This window comes from Coregonus lavaretus (genome assembly GCF_964263955.1).
Source record: "Coregonus lavaretus genome assembly, chromosome: 1".
Lineage (NCBI taxonomy): Eukaryota > Metazoa > Chordata > Actinopteri > Salmoniformes > Salmonidae > Coregonus > Coregonus lavaretus.
The window spans coordinates 12267607-12286090 of NC_139988.1; the positions used below are offsets into that span (position 1 = coordinate 12267607).

An 18484-nucleotide genomic window follows, 5' to 3' on the forward strand; every position below is an offset into this window, starting at 1 on the left:
ATAAAAAAGCCAGACTATGGTTTGCAACTGCACATGGGGACAAAGATCGTACTTTTTGGAGAAATGTAATCTGGTCTGATGAAACAAAAATAGAACTGTTTGGCCATAAAAGGGGACTGCTTGCAAGCCGAAGAACACCATCCCAACCGTGAAGCACAGGGGTGGCAGCATCATGCTGTGGGGGTGTTTTGCTGCAGGAAGGACTGGTGCACTTCACAAAATAGATGGCATCATGAGGAAGGAGAATGATGTGGATATATTGAAGCAACATCTCAAGACATCAGTCAGGAAGTTAAAGCTTGGTCGCAAATGGGACTTCCAAATGGACAATGACCCCAAGCATACTTCCAAAGTTGTGGCAAAATGGCTTAAGGACAACAAAGTCAAGGTATTGGAGTGGCCATCACAAATCCCTGACCTCAATCCTATAGAAAATGTGTGGGTAGGACTGAAAAAGCGTGTGCAAGCAAGGAGGCCTACAAATCTGACTCAGTTACACCAGCTCTGTCAGCAGGAATGGGCCAAAATTCACCCAACTTATTGTGGGAAACTGTTTGACCCAAGTTAAACAATTTAAAGGCAATGCTACCAAATACTAATTGAGTGTATGTAAACTTTTGACCCACTGAGAATGTGATGAAAGAAATTAAAGCTGAAATAAATCAGTCTCTCTACTATTATTCTGACATTTCACATTCTTAAAATAAAGTGGTGATCCTAACTGACCTAAGACAGGGAATTTTTACTAGGATTAAATGTCAGGAATTGTGAAAAACTGAGTTTAAATGTATTTGGCTAAGGTGTATGTAAACTTCCGACTTCAACTGTATGTCTTATTGTTGCATTGTCGAGAGGGAACCTGCAAGGAAGCATTTCGTTGGACGATGTATTTAATGCGTGTCCCGTACGTACGAGTAATTAAACTTGGAACACAGTATTAACAGTGTGTGACCATCAACAGGTCTCCCAGGAATGCCTGTATCACAGAGAGAAAAGGATGTCTATCGATCTGGTTCACGACGACGTGGAGAAAGATCTCATAAGGGTAAAACACATGTCATTACAATCATGGCATGAATATGACCAATGATCAGAATTTAATTAACTGAACTGTTTCCTGTTTCACTCATTATGTAACCAGGAATTGGAAACCATTAAGTCGTGCCAGGAGAAGATGAGGAGACATCTGGACAGAGCCATTGCTCAACTAGCGTGAGTCTACGCTCTTAGAGTATGACACAGAAATACTGGAAAATAGACCTTCACTGTTTGAAAGCTAGGCACCATTCTAACCCATAGTCCTACTCATTGAAACAGTAAGGTATAGAAATATACATAATATGCTAATATCTATGATTATACACTACAAGGGCTCATACATGCTTATAACATAGTAAAGCATTATACCTGTCGTGACTTGCAGAATCCTTTAATGGTTGAGTATTTAATTGTATATTACACTGTCACGGTTTCGGCCGAGGCTGCCTCTCTTCCTTGCTCGGGCAGGCTTCGGCGTTCGTCGTCTCCGGAATACTAGCTGCCACCGTTGTATGTTTCTATGTTCGTTTGGTCTGGTCTGGTATTGTACACCTGTTATCGTTTAGTGTCATTAGTGTCCTATAAGTTCTCGTTGTGTTTGTCAGGTGTTGTGTGTGATTGTTTTCACTGTCGTGCGTTTTGCTAGTCCGTATACTGTTTGCTCGGTTGAGCTGTTCTCCTATGTGTAGGAGTGTTTTGTCGCACATGTTTAGTGCGCCCGTTTTGTTTTCGCCTGCGTGCGGAGTTCTCGCCTCAGGGCATTTCATCGTGCTTGAGTGTGTGCATTCACTAAAGTCTTTTGGACTTATTTTCTGCGTCCTGCGCCTGATTCCACCACCACACCCACCTACAGCAACACTGACAGAATCACACACCATTTCGAATGGAATCAGCAGGAGCCGCAGCAGCGCAGGAGACGTTGGAGGACAGGGTCCGGGAGCAGAATGACCAGATCCTGCGGATGGGGTCCGCCCTGCAGGAGGTGATCACCACCCTCCAACGCTGGGAGACCCGAGGGACACCCCCAACGCCATCTTCCCTGCCCTCACCATCGGCAAGTCAGCCCATTCCCGCTCCGGAACCCAGAGGAGTAGACGCTACCACCATCACGTATGCTGAGTTCTCCCGCCGCTTCAGGGCGGTGTTTGACCATCCCCCGGAGGGGAAAGCGGCGGGGGAGCGTCTGTTCTGCCTCCGGCAGGGGAAGAGGAGTGCCCAGGAGTTCGCGTTGGAATTCCGTACTCTAGCGGCGGATGCAGGGTGGAATGAGCGGGCCCTCATCGATCACTACCGCTGTAGTCTACGTGAGGACGTCCGTAGGGAGCTGGCCTGTCGGGACACCAGCCTCTCGTTCGACCAGCTAGTCGACATGTCCATCAGGCTGGATACCCTGCTAGCTACCCCCGCGGACGTCCCGAGGGGGGTCCGTCCATTTCACCCTCCAGCGCCTCCGAGCCGTGCCCCATGGAGCTCGGGGGCGCTGGCGCTAGAGAGAGGAGGGGTCAGAGTACGAGGGGTCCATCTCCTGCACCAACTGTGGTCGGGGAGGACACACCGCGGCTAGGTGCTGGGGATGGCCTCCTAGGGGAGAAGACGACAGGCCCCGCACTGGGGAGTCCTTCCAGGTGAGTAGGCGCCCACTCACCCAGAGCTCTCTGTTGCACACTTCTGTATACCTGTGCGTTTTCCACAGGTAGCACCTCATTCCCAGCATAAGGCGCTGGTAGATTCAGGCGCGGCTGGGAATTTTGTTGATAAGAAATTTTGTTTAGCCTTAGGGATTCCCCTTCTCCCTGTTGACGTCCCCTTCCCTGTTCATGCCCTAGATAGCCGTCCGTTGGGTGCGGGCTTGATCAGGGAGGTCACGGCGCCACTTAGGATGTGTGCGCAGGGGGGTCATCAGGAGATGATCCAGCTATTTCTGATCGACTCGCCTGCGTATCCGGTGGTGCTGGGCATGCCCTGGTTGAGTACCCATAACCCGTCTATTTCGTGGCAGGAGAGGGCTCTCATGGAGTGGTCTGCCCAGTGTGTGGGTCGATGTTTAGGCGTTTCCGTAGGGGCTACCTCGGTGGAGAGTCCAAACCAGGTGCCCGCATTGCACGTTCCCCCTGAGTATGGGGATTTGGCTATTGTGTTCAGTAAGTCGAGGGCGACGCAGTTGCCTCCCCATAGGCAGGGAGATTGTGCGATAGACCTCCAGGCAGGAGCTGCGCTCCCACAGAGCCATGTGTATCCTCTGTCTCAGGAGGAGAAGAGAGCTATGGAGACTTACATAGACGAATCTCTGAGACAAGGATACATACGGCCCTCCACTTCCCCTATGTCCTCGAGTTTCTTTTTTGTGAAGAAAAAGGATGGTGGGTTACGCCCGTGCATTGATTACCGTGGTCTCAATCAGATCACGGTGAAGTACAGTTATCCACTCCCGCTGATTGCGCCCATGACGGAGTCATTGCACGGGGCGCGTTTCTTCACTAAATTAGATTCAGGAGCGCGTACAACTTGGTGCGCATTAGGGGGGGGCGATGAATGGAAGACAGCCTTTAGTACCACCTCGGGCCATTACGAGTATCTTGTCATGCCATACGGGTTGATGAACGCTCCTTCAGTTTTCCAATCATTCGTGGATGAGATCTTCAGGGACATGCAGGGGCAGGGGGTGGTCGTGTACATAGATGACATTCTCGTGTACTCGTCTACCCGAGTCGAGCATGTGGCCCTGGTGCGCCGAGTGTTGCGGAGGCTGTTGGAGCACGACCTGTATGTCAAGGCAGAGAAGTGTCTGTTTTTCCAGGAGTCGGTCTCCTTTTTGGGTTATCAGTTGTCTGCGTCAGGGGTGAAGATGGAGGTAGACCGGGTGTCAGCCGTGCGTAATTGGCAAACGCCAACCACTGTGAAGGAGGTGCAGCAGTTTTTGGGGTTTGCGAATTACTACCGGAGGTTTATCCGGGGTTTTGGACAGGTGGCAGCTCCCATAACGTCTCTTTTGAAGGGGGGTCCGGTGCGTCTGCAGTGGTCAGCCGAGGCGGACAGGGCGTTTGGGAGGCTGAAGGACCTGTTTACCTCGGCTCCGGTGCTGGCGCATCCGGATCCCTCTTTACCATTTCAGGTAGAGGTGGACGCGTCAGAGGCCGGTATAGGAGCCGTGCTTTCGCAACGGTCCGGCACGCCACCTAAACTCCGCCCCTGTGCTTTTTATTCCAAGAAGCTCAGTCCGGCGGAGCGAAATTATGACGTAGGGGACAGGGAGCTGTTAGCCGTGGTACAGGCCCTAAAGGTGTGGAGGCACTGGCTTGAGGGGGCTCAACACCCTTTCCTCATTTTGACGGACCACCATAACCTGGAGTACATCCGGGCAGCGAGGAGACTGAACCCTCGCCAGGCGCGGTGGAATATGTTTTTGACCCGGTTCATATTTAAGATCACGTACATCCCTGGGTCACAGAACGGTAAGGCAGACGCACTGTCTCGGCGGTATGACACGGAGGAGAGGTCCGTGGAGCCCACTCCCATACTGCCGGAGTCTTGTCTGGTGGCACCGGTAGTGTGGGAGGTCGATGCTGAACTCGAGCGGGCGTTACGCACCGACCCTAGTCCACCTCAATGCCCGGAGGGTCGGAGGTACGTTCCACTCGAGGTTCGGGATCGATTGATCTATTGGGCTCACACGTCACCCTCCTCTGGACACCCTGGTATCGGCCGGACAGTGCACTGCCTTAGTGCTAAGTACTGGTGGCCCACGTTGGCGAGGGATGTGAGGGTTTATGTTTCCTCCTGCTCGGTGTGCGCCCAGTGTAAGGCGCCTAGACATCTGCCTAGGGGTAAGTTACTACCCCTGCCCGTTCCACAACGACCATGGTCTCACCTCTCGGTGGATTTTATCACTGACCTTCCTCCTTCACAGGGGAATACCACTATACTGGTCATTGTGGACCGGTTTTCTAAGGCCTGTCGTTTGCTCCCTATGCCGGGCCTTCCTACTGCCCTGCAGACCGCCGAAGCGCTATTCACCCATGTGTTCCGGCACTACGGGGTACCAGAGGATATTGTGTCTGATCGAGGTCCCCAATTTACCTCCAGAGTCTGGAGAGCTTTTATGGAGCGGTTGGGGGTCTCGGTGAGCCTCACCTCGGGTTACCATCCGGAGAGTAATGGGCAGGTGGAACGTGTGAACCAGGATGTGGGTAGGTTTCTTAGAACATACTGCCAGGACCGGCCGGAGGAGTGGGCAAGGTACGTTCCCTGGGCCGAAATGGCCCAGAATTCCCTACGCCATTCCTCCACTAACCTAACCCCTTTCCAATGTGTGTTAGGTTACCAGCCGGTTCTGGCACCTTGGCAGCAGAGCCAGATCGAGGCTCCTGCGGTGGATGAGTGGGTGCGGCGCTCGGAGGAGACATGGAACGCTGCACACGTCCACCTGCAGCGGGCCCTCCGTCGTCAAAAGGTGAGCGCCGATCTCCACCGCAGTGAGGGACCGGTGTACGCACCTGGTGATCGAGTCTGGCTCTCTACCAGAAACCTGCCCCTCCGCCTGCCCTGTCGGAAACTGGGTCGGCGGTTTGTAGGGCCATTTAAAGTCCTGAGAAGATTGAACGAGGTGTGTTACAGATTACAACTACCTGTTGAGTATAAAAGTATTAACCCCTCGTTCCATGTGTCTCTTTTCAGGCCGGTGGTAGCTGGCCCACTCCAAGAAAATGAGATCAGGGAGACTCCTCCGCCCCCATTGGACATCGAGGGGGCACCGGCGTACTCCGTGCGGTCCATCTTGGATTCGAGACGTCGGATGGGGGGTCTCCAATATCTAGTGGAGTGGGAGGGGTACGGCCCGGAGGAACGGTGCTGGGTGCCGAGGAGAGACATTTTGGACCCGTCTCTCCTGACGGAATTCCATCGTGGTCACCCGACGCACCCTGCTCCGCGTCCTCCTGGTCGTCCCCGAGGCCGGAGTCGGCGCACGTCTGGAGCCGCGCGTCAAGGGGGGGGTACTGTCACGGTTTCGGCCGAGGCTGCCTCTCTTCCTTGCTCGGGCAGGCTTCGGCGTTCGTCGTCTCCGGAATACTAGCTGCCACCATTGTATGTTTCTATGTTCGTTTGGTCTGGTCTGGTATTGTACACCTGTTATCGTTTAGTGTCATTAGTGTCCTATAAGTTCTCGTTGTGTTTGTCAGGTGTTGTGTGTGATTGTTTTCACTGTCGTGCGTTTTGCTAGTCCGTATACTGTTTGCTCGGTTGAGCTGTTCTCCTATGTGTAGGAGTGTTTTGTCGCACATGTTTAGTGCGCCCGTTTTGTTTTCGCCTGCGTGCGGAGTTCTCGCCTCAGGGCATTTCATCGTGCTTGAGTGTGTGCATTCACTAAAGTCTTTTGGACTTATTTTCTGCGTCCTGCGCCTGATTCCACCACCACACCCACCTACAGCAACACTGACATACACCATACCAACTGATATTTGGTGTTTTATATTACTTGCACTTTAGGCCTTAACAAAGGCTTCTAAACTAACAGTGACTACAGGGTAAAATTGATCAAAAGGACATGGCTAGCTGCTCAGGGTTGAGACTTGCTGCCACTGATCTGTTCCCTATATACATTTAATTGTCAGGGAACCACTACCCTACAAATCACTTAAATTGATACAGCACTATCATTAACGGGTGCAACAAATATAGCCTCTTACAACGCATGCCTTGAAATATGTTAATGAGTCAGAGACTCTTTCCCCGCCCACAACATTTTCCCACAATGCACCATAATTGATACAGTTAAACACATTTACAGTATTTTTGTCAGGAATGCTGTAGGTGGGTGTAGTGGTGGAATCAAGCGCAGGACACCGAAGTATAGTCCAAAAGACTTTAGTGCAATTTCCAACAAGGAAAAATCGAACAAACTGGCCCGAAGGCGAAACTACGCACGAAGGCGACAAAACAAAAGGCGCACAAACCATGTGCGTAAAACGCTCCAACACAGTGGAGTAAAGCTCAACCGAGCGAATAAGTAATATTATACAAGCACAACACACGACAGAAGAAACCACCAAGATGTGACCAAGCAGCGTGTCCAGGAGCCATCGCCAGGGAGATCCCTAACAGATCTCCTTCGCCTCCTCGACTGGGTCAAGCCGAGTGAGGAAGAGAAGGGCTTGACATTGTGGGAGAAGGGCGAACGGCTGGCGAGGGACATGGAGACCTTGGCCACGGGTAGGAGTGAAGCCCAGAGAATTTTTAGGGGGGGGCTAACGCCGTGGACGACGGGCCAGCAGGAGACCGCGGCAGAGCGGCCCAGCGGATTGGCAGAGGAGGCCGCCAGGTTACGGGGGCCACTGGTCGAAGAGGGGGTGGAAGATGTAGAGGCACGGCGAGAGGTACTGGCGTGTGTTGCCAGTCCGGTCCGGCCTGTTCCTGATCCCCACGTAGGGCCAGTGGTGTGTGTTCCCAGTACGGTCCGACCTGTTCCTGCCACTCGCACCAAGTCTACGGTGCGCATCGCCAGCTCGGCCCGGCCCATTCCTGCTCCCCGCACCAAGTCTGTGGTGCGCGTCGCCAGCCCAGTCCGGCCCATTCCTGCTCCCCGCACCAAGTCTGTGGTGCGTTTCGTCAGCCCTGTCCGGCCCGTTCCTGCTCTCCGCTCCAAATCTGTGGTGCGCGTCGCCAGCCCAGTCCGGCCCATTCCTGCTCCCCGCACCAAGTCTGTGGTGCGTTTCATCAGCCCTGTCCGGCCCGTTCCTGCTCTCCGCACCAAGTCTGTGGTGCGCGTCGCCAGCCCAGTCCGGCCCATTCCTGCTCCCCGCACCAAGTCTGTGGTGCGTATCGTCAGCCCTGTCCGGCCCGCTCCTGCTCCCCACACCAAGCCAGTGGTGTGCGTCGTCGTTCCGGCACGGCCCGTGCCTGTTCCACTGGTGCCTGGTCCGGCACCGGTCAGATGCGTTACGCCGGAGCTAGAGCAATCCGCTCCATCAGTGTGCAGTCCAGCTCCGGCCAGCGGGGCCAGACCGGACCAGGGGTACTTTGGGGGGTTGGAGAGGGAGTGGGGATCAGGCCCGGAGCCGGATCCGCCGCCAAGGCGGAGTGCCCACCCGGTCCCTCCCCTGTGGTATTTAGTTGGCGCGGTCGGAGTCCTTGCCTTTAGGGGGGGGTACTGTCACGCCCTGGCTCTGGGGACACTGTTATGTTGAGCCAGGGTGTGTAATTCTATGTTTGTATTTCTATGTTGGCCTGAGTGACTCCCAATCAGAGGCAACGAGTGTCAGCTGGTTGTCTCTGATTGGGAGCCATATTTTACTGTCTGTCTTTCACTTTGTGTTTGTGGTTTCTTGTTCTTATTTGGTTTGTGTTAAACCGTAGACATCACGTTATCGTCTGTTGTTTTGATCGTGTGATCAGTATAATAAATAATATGTTCACCTTCAACGCTGCGCCTTGGTCCTCCTCCTTAGACGATCGTGACAATTTTACTGTGTATTCTACAGTGTTTTACTGTTGAAATTACAGAAAATCTTAAGCCCTGTTTCCACTGGCACTTAAAATTAGGGCCAAATTCGAGCTGGGTCGAGGGAAACCCGGGCCAGCGCAGCCCAGTTTCACAACTGGTGCCAGCTCGATTAGAATTTGGGCTGGTGACGCTGTTACTATGCAACCACCAGCTGATCACTGCTGGATGCTGACACATTTAGCTAGTTCGTCTGGGCTTGTTAGCAAGCACATGGACAAGCAATACAATATTTTATGAGAACGTTCAGCCCTCAAATGCTAGCTACTTAATGTTAGCTAGCAAATCAGAGTTGAAACAAGTTAGCTAAATCATATCAAACCTGTCATATTGCTTGGTTAGCTAGCTAGCTAATAGCCAAAGCAATGGCAAGCAAGGTAGGAATTAAGTTAGCTAGCTAGCCTGTTATGTTAGCGATGGCGCTAACCATTTAGCTAGCTAGCTAACATCATAAAGCTAGATACATGGCTCTGAGTCTGGCTGGCACTGGCAGGAGTATGGTGAGGGTGAATTAAATTATTCAACATCTTGCTAGCTAGCTAGCAACATTAGTGAAGCCAGCTGCAGTCACATATTGGCTACCTAGCAAGATTACATAATTTCTCCTTTCTGGAGGCAGTGGAAATGCAATTTGAGCTAGCCCACCAAGGCCAGTCCAATCTGGGTTGACTTCAAAGTGCCAATGGAAACTGGGCATTAGTGTGCTGTAAAACAAATGCACGGTATTGTATTGTACATTCTACAGTATTCTACTGTATTCAATTTATGCATTATCATACTGTTGTTTAACACAGTGAGTTACTGATAACATTACAAATACAGCTGTATTGTGTTAAAGCTTTTATTTTTATGATAACATATTTGGTTAGGATCTCACTTGGTGAAGTCCATAGGACATAAAATGGATGAATGCAACAACCATGTCTCTAACAAATACAGTCATGGGTGGTAACTCTACAATTTACTCGAAAGGCAAAGCATTTTTGTAAGACTTTTCTTTGCACGGTTATATTAACTGTACTGCACTTTACATGTAGCCTACTTTTGGCCACACCGTAAAACATTTCCTATAAAGGGTACAGTAACTTACCGGCAGAAATTGGCCAGTAAGTTACTGTAATCCATTTAACGGTAATCCATTTTAAGGTACCCAAAAAGGTACTGTATGTAATTGACAGCATATTACTGGAATTACCCATGCACTGTTCTTTGCAAGTTTTCATTTTTACATTTACATTTTAGTAATTTAGTTGGTGCTCTTGTCCTTAGAAACCTAGTCAGTGCATTCAACCAAGGTTAATAAAAAAACATATCAAAGTCATAGCAAGTCAAACGTTTCTGTAACCGTTACTGGAAATGTTGTTGTAGTTATTAAGGATACATTGGTCTTCAAAATCATTTGAATTACAACAAGATATCTTTATCTCTGGATAGTGCCAATACAATAATAAGATATTCACGGTAACTTGATGCCAGAGCAATGAAACACAGCACAATATGGTAAAAGGGACTATTAAAGTGTCAGAAAATTATTTATACAGTATTTTACTGTAATTACAAGGGAGCAGGGATCATATATTTTGGGGGGAGAGGATGCTCGGGGGGCCGGAACATAATTACAAATAATTTGTAGACTGCAAATTGACCGCAAAGAACCCCAAACAGATATACTATTTGAGTACAACATAATCATTTTAAACCTTGCTTACATTTGTATACAATTATGTGTGTCTCTATTATGCGTGGGAATACTTGGGAACAGATTTCCAAAATTAAAATCACTTGGAGCTGATTTCCTGTTGTTTTTAGTCTTTTATGTCCAACAATGAAAATGCAAAACATATATATGTTATTGAGTGAGAAACAACAATACCATACACACACAGCATTCTAGCAGATACCCATAGACTTCTATTCATTGCGCTAATACTAGTTAGCATTGGCTCACGAAACTACCTCTAACTTTCTTCATACTGGACACAGAAACATGGTATCCACGAGTTCATCTGACTCTGGGGAAGTAGATAAATGGCCTCATTGCCAAAATCCCAAAGTATCCCTTTAATACAGTGCAGCTAATAGCCTAACCACTGATCAAGGAACATTAGATTCAAGGCCTAGATTCAAGGCCTAGATTCAAACAGATCAAGCGTTAACCAGCGATAGCAGACAGTCGCGTAGCGGATGTTTTGGCGGTGTTGGAGGTGGAACTGTGTTGGAGCGTCAAATCGGTGAGCAGCTGCTCTTGATCATTGTCATGAAGTCACATCCACCCCACTCGTGTTAGAAGTTCAGAATGAGAAAGTAAGTGTAGGCTATATAGAAAAAAGTACGCTAATAAAAAAAAAAATCATTAAACAAAATAATGAGGATTTCTATCATCCTAATCGAGGTGTAGATTACATCTCTCATTCCAGTGTTCAAACTTGTAAACAAGGCTGCATGTGATTTCTCTTAATACGACTCTGTGCAGCCAATAGCAATGTCCGCTTTAGGTATAATGCCAGGAGCCACTTGTGGATTTGTCTGGTCTAACGCAGTTCCACCTCAAACACTGCCAAAACAACCGATATGCAGATGTTGGCTAAAGCAGATCTGATTGAATAGAGCCCTGAATGTTCACATCCTTTTGCTGCAGGATTATTTTAATGTGACAATATAGGTCAAATTAAGATCCTACGTCTGTACTTCCCTCAGGTCAAACCGAGCAGTTCAGCATGAGCTGGAGAGATACGTCAGTGACAAGGTGACAGCTCAGAGGATAGATCACCATCTCAGTCACCATCTCAGGAACGCGTCAGACGGGATCAGCTACTACAGAGGGATCGAGAGACTGGACCCTTCGTGAGTATTACCCACCCACTAGTTTAGGGCAGGGGGATCGAGAGACTGGACCCTTCAAGAGTCATAGGCCCTACCCATTCACTAGTTTAGATGTTAATGTTATACAGCTTTGTGATTAGAATGGGATATTTATCTATCGACAGAGGTGTGTTAAATGTTCTCAGAATATAAAGCACCCAATCCCAAATGTAACCACTACGCCTGTGTATCTCCTGGCTTAGCACCTTCCAGTCCTTATTGTAATTATTATCCTACTTGACCAGCCTCTCCCTGCCCGACTCGTGGTCCAAGTTCACGGACGACAACATCCTTCACTCCCAGAGCGAGCGTGCGGTGTCCCACAAGCTGCGTGACGAGATCGAGATCCTGCTGAAAGCCATGTCCAACAAGATGTGGAACCAGTTCAACACAGTCAACGTGGCCTTCACCAACCGCATGTCAGAGACCACCGACGCCAAGAACAGCCTGCAGACACACCTGGCTAAGGTGACTAACGGTTCCCTGACGAATGACCATCAGGTTCATCTCTCATGTTTTAGTTCCTTTTCTATTCAGTTCCATTCAACTCAGTGAGATGCAGTTTGGTTGTATCTTGTTATACATCATTGTACTTCAACATCAGGTCCAGGGGGTAGTAAGGAAGGCATGGTAAACTGCATGCATACCATACTTGATTATTGTTGAGTTTTGGCTACTGTCTTTGATTTGTCTCAAACTATTATTGCATTTTTGTGACATTGTTTATGACAATAGAGAACATTTTACATTTTAGTAGACGCTCTTATCCAGAGCGACTTACAGTTAGTGAATACATATTTTTCTTATACTGGCCCCCCGTGGGAATCGAACCCACAACCCTGGCGTTGCAAACGCCATGCTCTATCAACTGAGCTATATCCCTGCCGGCCATTCCCTCCCCTACCCTGGACGACGCTGGGCCAATTGTGCGCCGCCCATGAGTCTCCCGGTCGCAGCCGGCGGCGACAGAGCCTGGATTCGAACCAGGATCTCTAGTGGCACAGTTAGCACTGCGATGCAGTGCCTTAGACCACTGCGCCACTCAGGAGTATAGAACAAAGGTTTATTATTATCAAATTGCTTTTTCTGTTTAATGAGGAGAAAAATAAAACTCCTTTCATACCCTTTTACTAACAAGATCAGTGTTTAATGGGCAGAGACATGCAGACGAAGACCATGTGAGTGTTGTGGAATGATCACCCTCTCCACTGGTCTAGGCCTTATATGCACTGTAATTGTGTTATGGAAGCCAGGCATGCAATGTAACTCACCAAACTCTGTTTACTGCTAAGCTAATAGTCTTGTCAAAAGAGGGACACCAAAAATAGACATATCTTGCATTGCCTGTGTTCATCACTTTCCACTGATACATACCCTGGGTAGTGGAGTAGTGGACACTGGAGCCCATTGTCATTAAAGGGTTAATTGGAGGTTGCTGGGCTCTATCCACCTCAGCAGTTCTCTGGTCTTATCAATTGACAGCAGCTATGATGTGAGGCACTCAGTCTTTAATATAGCCAGTCAGCCAGCTAGTCAGTCAGATAGTGATGGTTCTGAGGAGTGGTAGAGTGATTCAGGGGAATGAAATTACATGGTAATGTGATGGTGGGATGAGAAGGAGGAGGGTACTGTATACAGTACAGTATTCATCTGAATTGATCTAAAGTTTGATTTAAAGTTACAGTTGGTGTTGATTTTGCTTTTACAGACACCTGTTTCTGTATTCATTGTGACTAGAAATGTCACATCACCTGACTGTGTGCGGTAAATCAACAAATCAATACGTTTATTTGAGTTTCCTAGAACTCTTTACCTCAAACCCTTACCTGGCGGGCAAAACTGGTTGCAATGACGTCCAGAGCATAAAACCAGATTATAACCAGATTACAACCAGATTACAACCGGATTACAACCAGATGACAACCAGATGACAACCAGATGATAACCAGATTACAACCAGATTACAAACAGATTAAAACCAGATTATAACCAGATTACAACAAGATTACAACCAGATTATAGTTCCGGTTGTAAACTGGTTTTAACAATGTACACTACCGGTCAAAAGTTTTAGAACACCTTCTCATTCAAAGGTTTTTCTTTATTTTTACTATGTTCTACATTGTAGAATAATAGTGAAGACATCAAAACTATGAAATAACACATATGGAATCATGTAGTAACCAAAAAAGTGTTAAACCAATCAAAATATATTTTATATTTGAGATTCTTCAAAGTAGCCACCCTTTGCCTTGATGACAGCTTTGCACGCTCTTGGCATTGTCTCAACCAGCTACACCTGGAATGCTTTTCCAACAGTCTTGAAGGAGTTCCCACGCTTTTTGTTGGCCAGGTCATCTGATGCAGCACTCAATCACTCTCCTTCTTGGTAAAATAACATTTACACAGCCTGGAGGTGTGTTGGGTCGTTGTCCTGTTGAAAAACAAACGGTAGTCCCACTAAGCCCAAACCAGATGGGATGGCGTATCGCTGCAGAATGCTGTGGTAGCCATGCTGGTTAAGTGTGCCTTGAATTCTAAATAAATCACAGACATTGTCACCAGCAAAGCACCCCCACAGCATAACACCTCCTCCTCCATGCTTTACGGTGGGAAATACACATGCGGAGATCATCCATTCACCCACACCACGTTTCACAAAGACACAGCGGTTGGAATCAAAAATCTCCAATTTGGACTCCAGACCAAAGGACACATTTCCAACAGTCTATTGTCCATTGCTTGTGTTTCTTGGCCCAAGCAAGTCCCTTCTTATTATTGGTGTCCTTTAGTAGTGGTTTCTTTGCAGCAATTTGACCATGAAGGCCTGATTAACACAGTCTCCTCTGAACAGTTGATTTTGTGATGTGTCTGTTACTTGAACTCTGTGAAGCATTAATTTGGGCTGCAATTTCTGAGGCTGGTAACTCTAATGAACTTATCCTCTGCAGCAGAGGTAACTCTGGGTCTTCCATTCCTGTGGCGGTCCTCATGAGAGCCAGTTTCATCATTGCGCTTGATGGTTTTTGCGACTGCACTTGAAGAAACTTTCAAAGTTCTTTAAATGTTCCGTATTGGCTGACCTTCATGTCTTAAAGTAATGATGGACTTTTGTTTCTCTTTGCTTATTTGAGCTGTTCTTGCCAAAATATGCACTTGGTCTTTTACCAAATAGGGCTATCTTCTGTATACCTTCCTACTTTGACACAACACAACTGATTGGCACAAATTAACTTTTAAGAAGGCACACCTTTTAATTAAAATGCATTCCTGGTTGAGAGAATGCCAAGAGTGTGCAAAGCTGTCATCAAGGCAAAGGGTGGCTATTTGAAGAATCTCAAATATAAAATATATTTTGTTTTGTTTAACACGTTTTTGGTTACTACATGATTCCATATGTGTTATTTCATAGTGTTGATGTCTTCACTATTATTGTACAATGTAAAAAATAGTAAAAATAAAGAATAACCCTTGAATGAGTCGGTGTTCTAAAACTTTTGATCGGTAGTGTAATTTCAACCGCTATAACTGCTCTCCTCCTAAACCACTCAAATTCCTCTGTTTCCTTACTCCCTGGATCGTCTAACCATCCCTTTCCCCTGCTTCTCTTTGCAGACCCTCCAGGAGATCTTCCAGACAGAGATGCTGATAGATAGCCTGAAGAAGGCCCTGAGTGACAAGGAGTGCCCCCTGAAGGTGGCCCAGACCAGGCTGGATGAGAGGACCCGCAGGCCTAACGTGGAGCTCTGCAGGGATAACCCACACCAAAGGTAGGGCTCGGACATGTGTAGGTATTTTATAGCCTGTATGTTTTACACTTACATTCCTTCCCTTCTCCTCTGTTTACCTCTTCTTCAATCTGACTCCTTGTCTCTGTCCCTGTCCTTGTCCCTATCTCCAGACTGGTGGGAGAAGTGAGGGAGATAGAGGACACCATCCACAAGCTGCGTGAGAGGCTGATGGAGGCAGAGATCACCCTACAGACGTTGGTGAAGACCAAGGATGCCCTGGAGCATGACTTGTCCATCAAGGCTAAGTCCCTGTTCCTGGATCAGGAGAAGTGCATGGGCATGAGGAAGAGCTTCCCCAGCACCCCACGCCTGGTGGGATACACCTAAAGCCATCACATAGTATAACTAAGGGTGGTGGGATACACCTAAAGCCATCACATAGTATAACTAAGGGTGGTGGGATACACCTAAAGCCATCACATAGTTTAACTAAGGGTGGTGGGATACACCTAAAGCCATCAAATAGCACTGTATACACTAAGGGTGGTGGGATACACTTGGGCCATGACACAGTACTGTATACACTAACTAAGGCCCATAGTTTTTCCTGGTGAAGAGCATTGCACACGGCCAGGGAAAACTCCTGGATCCTATAGCAATGAGCACCACATAGAGTGCATTCGGAAGTATTCAGACTCCTTGACTTTTTCCAAATGTTGTTATGTTACAGCCTTATTCTAAAATTGATTAAATAGTTTTTTTCCCCTCATCAATCTACACACAATACCCCATAATGACAAACCAAAAACAGGTTTTTATAAATTTTTGCAAATGTAATAAAAACTAAAAACGGAAATATCACATTTACGTAAGTATTCAGACAGTTTACTCAGTACTTTGTTGAAGCACCTTTGGCAGCGATTACAGCCTAGAGTCTTATTGGGTATGAAGCTACAAGCTTGGCACACCTGTATTTGGGGAGTTTCTCCCATTTTTCTCTGCAGATCCTCTCAAGCTCTGTCAGGTTGGATGGGGAGCGTTGTTGCTCCAGAGATGTTCGATCGGGATTAAGTCTGGGCTCTGGCTGGGCCACTCAAGGACATTCAGAGACTTGTCCCGAAGCCACTTTGCTCCGTTCATCTTTCCCTCGATCCTGACTAGTCTCCCAGTCCCTGCCCCTGAAAAACGTCCCCACAGCATGATACTGCCACCACCATGCTTCACCGTAGGGATGGTGCCAGGTTTCCTCCAGACGATACGCTTGGCATTCAGGCCAAAGAGTTTCATCTGGGTTTCATAATCTTGTTTCTCATGGTCTGAGAGTCTTTAGGTGCCTTTTGGCAAACTCCAAGCGGGCTGTCATGTGCCTTTTACTGAGGACTGGCTTCCGTCTAGCCACGCTACCATAAAGGCCTGATTGGTGGAGTGCTGCAGAGATGGTTGTCCTTCTGGAAGGTTCTCCCATCGCCGCAGAGGAACTCTGGAGCTCTGTCAGAGTGACCATCGGGTTCTTGGTCACCTCCCTGACCAAGGCCCTTCTCCCCCGATTGCTCAGTTTGGCCGGGCAGCCAGCTCTAGGAAGAGTCTTGGTGGTTCCAAACTTCTTCTATTTAAGAATGATGGAGGCCACTGTGTTCTTGGGGACCTTCAATGCTGCAGAAATGTGTTGGTACCCTTCCCTAGATCTGTGCCTCGACACAATCCTGTCTCGAAACTCTACGGACAATTCCATTGACCTCATGGCTTGGTTTGTGCTCTGAAATGCACTGTCAACTGTGGGACCTTATATAGACAGGTGTGTGCCTTTCCAAATCATGTCCAATCAATTGAATTGACCACAAGTGGACTCCATTCAATTTGGGGCCCCGTGTAGCTCAGTTGGTAGAGCATGGCGCTTGCAACGCCAGGATTGTGGGTTCGATTCCCAAGGGGGGCCAGTATGAAAAAATGTATGTGCTCACTAACTGTAAGTCGCTCTATTAAGAGCATCTGCTAAATGACTAAAATGTAGAAACATCTCAAGGATTATCAATGGAAACAGGATGCTCCTGAGCTCAATTTCGAGTCTCATATCAAAGACTCTGAATACTTATGTAAATAAGGTATTTCTGTTTTTTAGATTTAATACATTTGCAAAAATATCTAAAAACCTGTTTTCGCTTTGTCATTATGGGGTATTGTGTGTAGATTGATGAGGAAAAATAATAATTTTATTAATTTTATAATAAGGCTGTAACGTATCACATTGTGGAAAAAAGTCAAGGGGTCTGAATACTTTCCGAATGCACTGTAAGGATCGGGTAAATTCATATACACTATTATTTCTACACTATTGTACCGACCTGAACTGTACTGTTCTGGCTCCGCTTTTCACATTGTCCTTCTAGCATGGTTCCAGCCAAGCCATCTGAGCTATAGTGTTCTGGCCTGGTTCTTCCTACACTGAGGAACCAGAGCAGTATTGCTCAGGAGGGCTTGTCTCTGCCATAGAGAATGATAGAGGACTCTAATACCCAAGAGCTTGATTTAGCATTGGCAGCGCCATTGAGGACTTTCACCATTTTGGAGTAGGCTACTGGGTGGGACTTCCTATGGGTTAAGGAAGAATCACATCCATCCAGGTCATCAGGAGGGATCAGCCAATGAATTATACTCGTAAGTAAACATTCCAAAACTGCAAGTGGCAGTAAATCACCAACCTTGGCTTTATACCTGTTCAAACAACACCCTGTAGATGGCAGTGTGCACCCTTTCAGTTTGTTTGCCAACTCATAGAAGTAGCAGAAGAAGACAATTGACTACTTCAAAATGGAGATGACCTCAATGACCCTGCCCCTGCTCTCACAGACTCCATAATGGGACAGATACAATGATACCATGTCTATCTAAGTTTATGGTGGAACATTATCACAACAAGACATAGTAGTTGGCTCAAACAGGTCTGGGACTCCGACTAAGGGACAGCCCTATTGGTCTGACAGTCCATGGAAACCAAACAGTGGTTCTGAGAGAGCAGCAGATTTGTCAGTAATCACCAAACAAACATCCAGGATTAGCTCCTACATGGGGAGAGAGGCTAAAACATATACACACACAGCCAATTCTCCAGTCTTAGAAAAATAAATAACACTGATAGTGTTGAGTCTGTGGACTGATATAGTGAACAGTGTTAAATTAACACATTGCTTAGTGTAAAGCGTTATTCAAATATTTCCCAGAGTGCTTTGCCTTTCGAGTAAATTGTAGCATTACCACCCATGACAGTATTTGTTAGTGACAGACACATGGTTGTTGCATTCATCCATTTTCTGTCCTAAGGACTTCCCCAAGTGAGATCCTAAGTGAACATTATCAACAA

General features: G+C 47.5%; 1 pseudogene across 1 annotated transcript in view; it reads left to right on the forward strand.

Moving 5' to 3' along the window:
• Positions 1 to 15513, forward strand: part of LOC311121250 (tektin-3-like) — an 89595-nt pseudogene extending 74082 nt beyond the window's left edge. The window contains exons 4-9 of the transcript in view: positions 962 to 1045; positions 1142 to 1212; positions 11231 to 11377; positions 11641 to 11863; positions 15011 to 15165; positions 15297 to 15513. The product of the transcript in view is annotated as a tektin-3-like (transcript). The remainder of the gene's footprint in view (positions 1 to 961; positions 1046 to 1141; positions 1213 to 11230; positions 11378 to 11640; positions 11864 to 15010; positions 15166 to 15296) is intronic.
• Positions 15514 to 18484: the final 2971 nt, after the last annotated feature.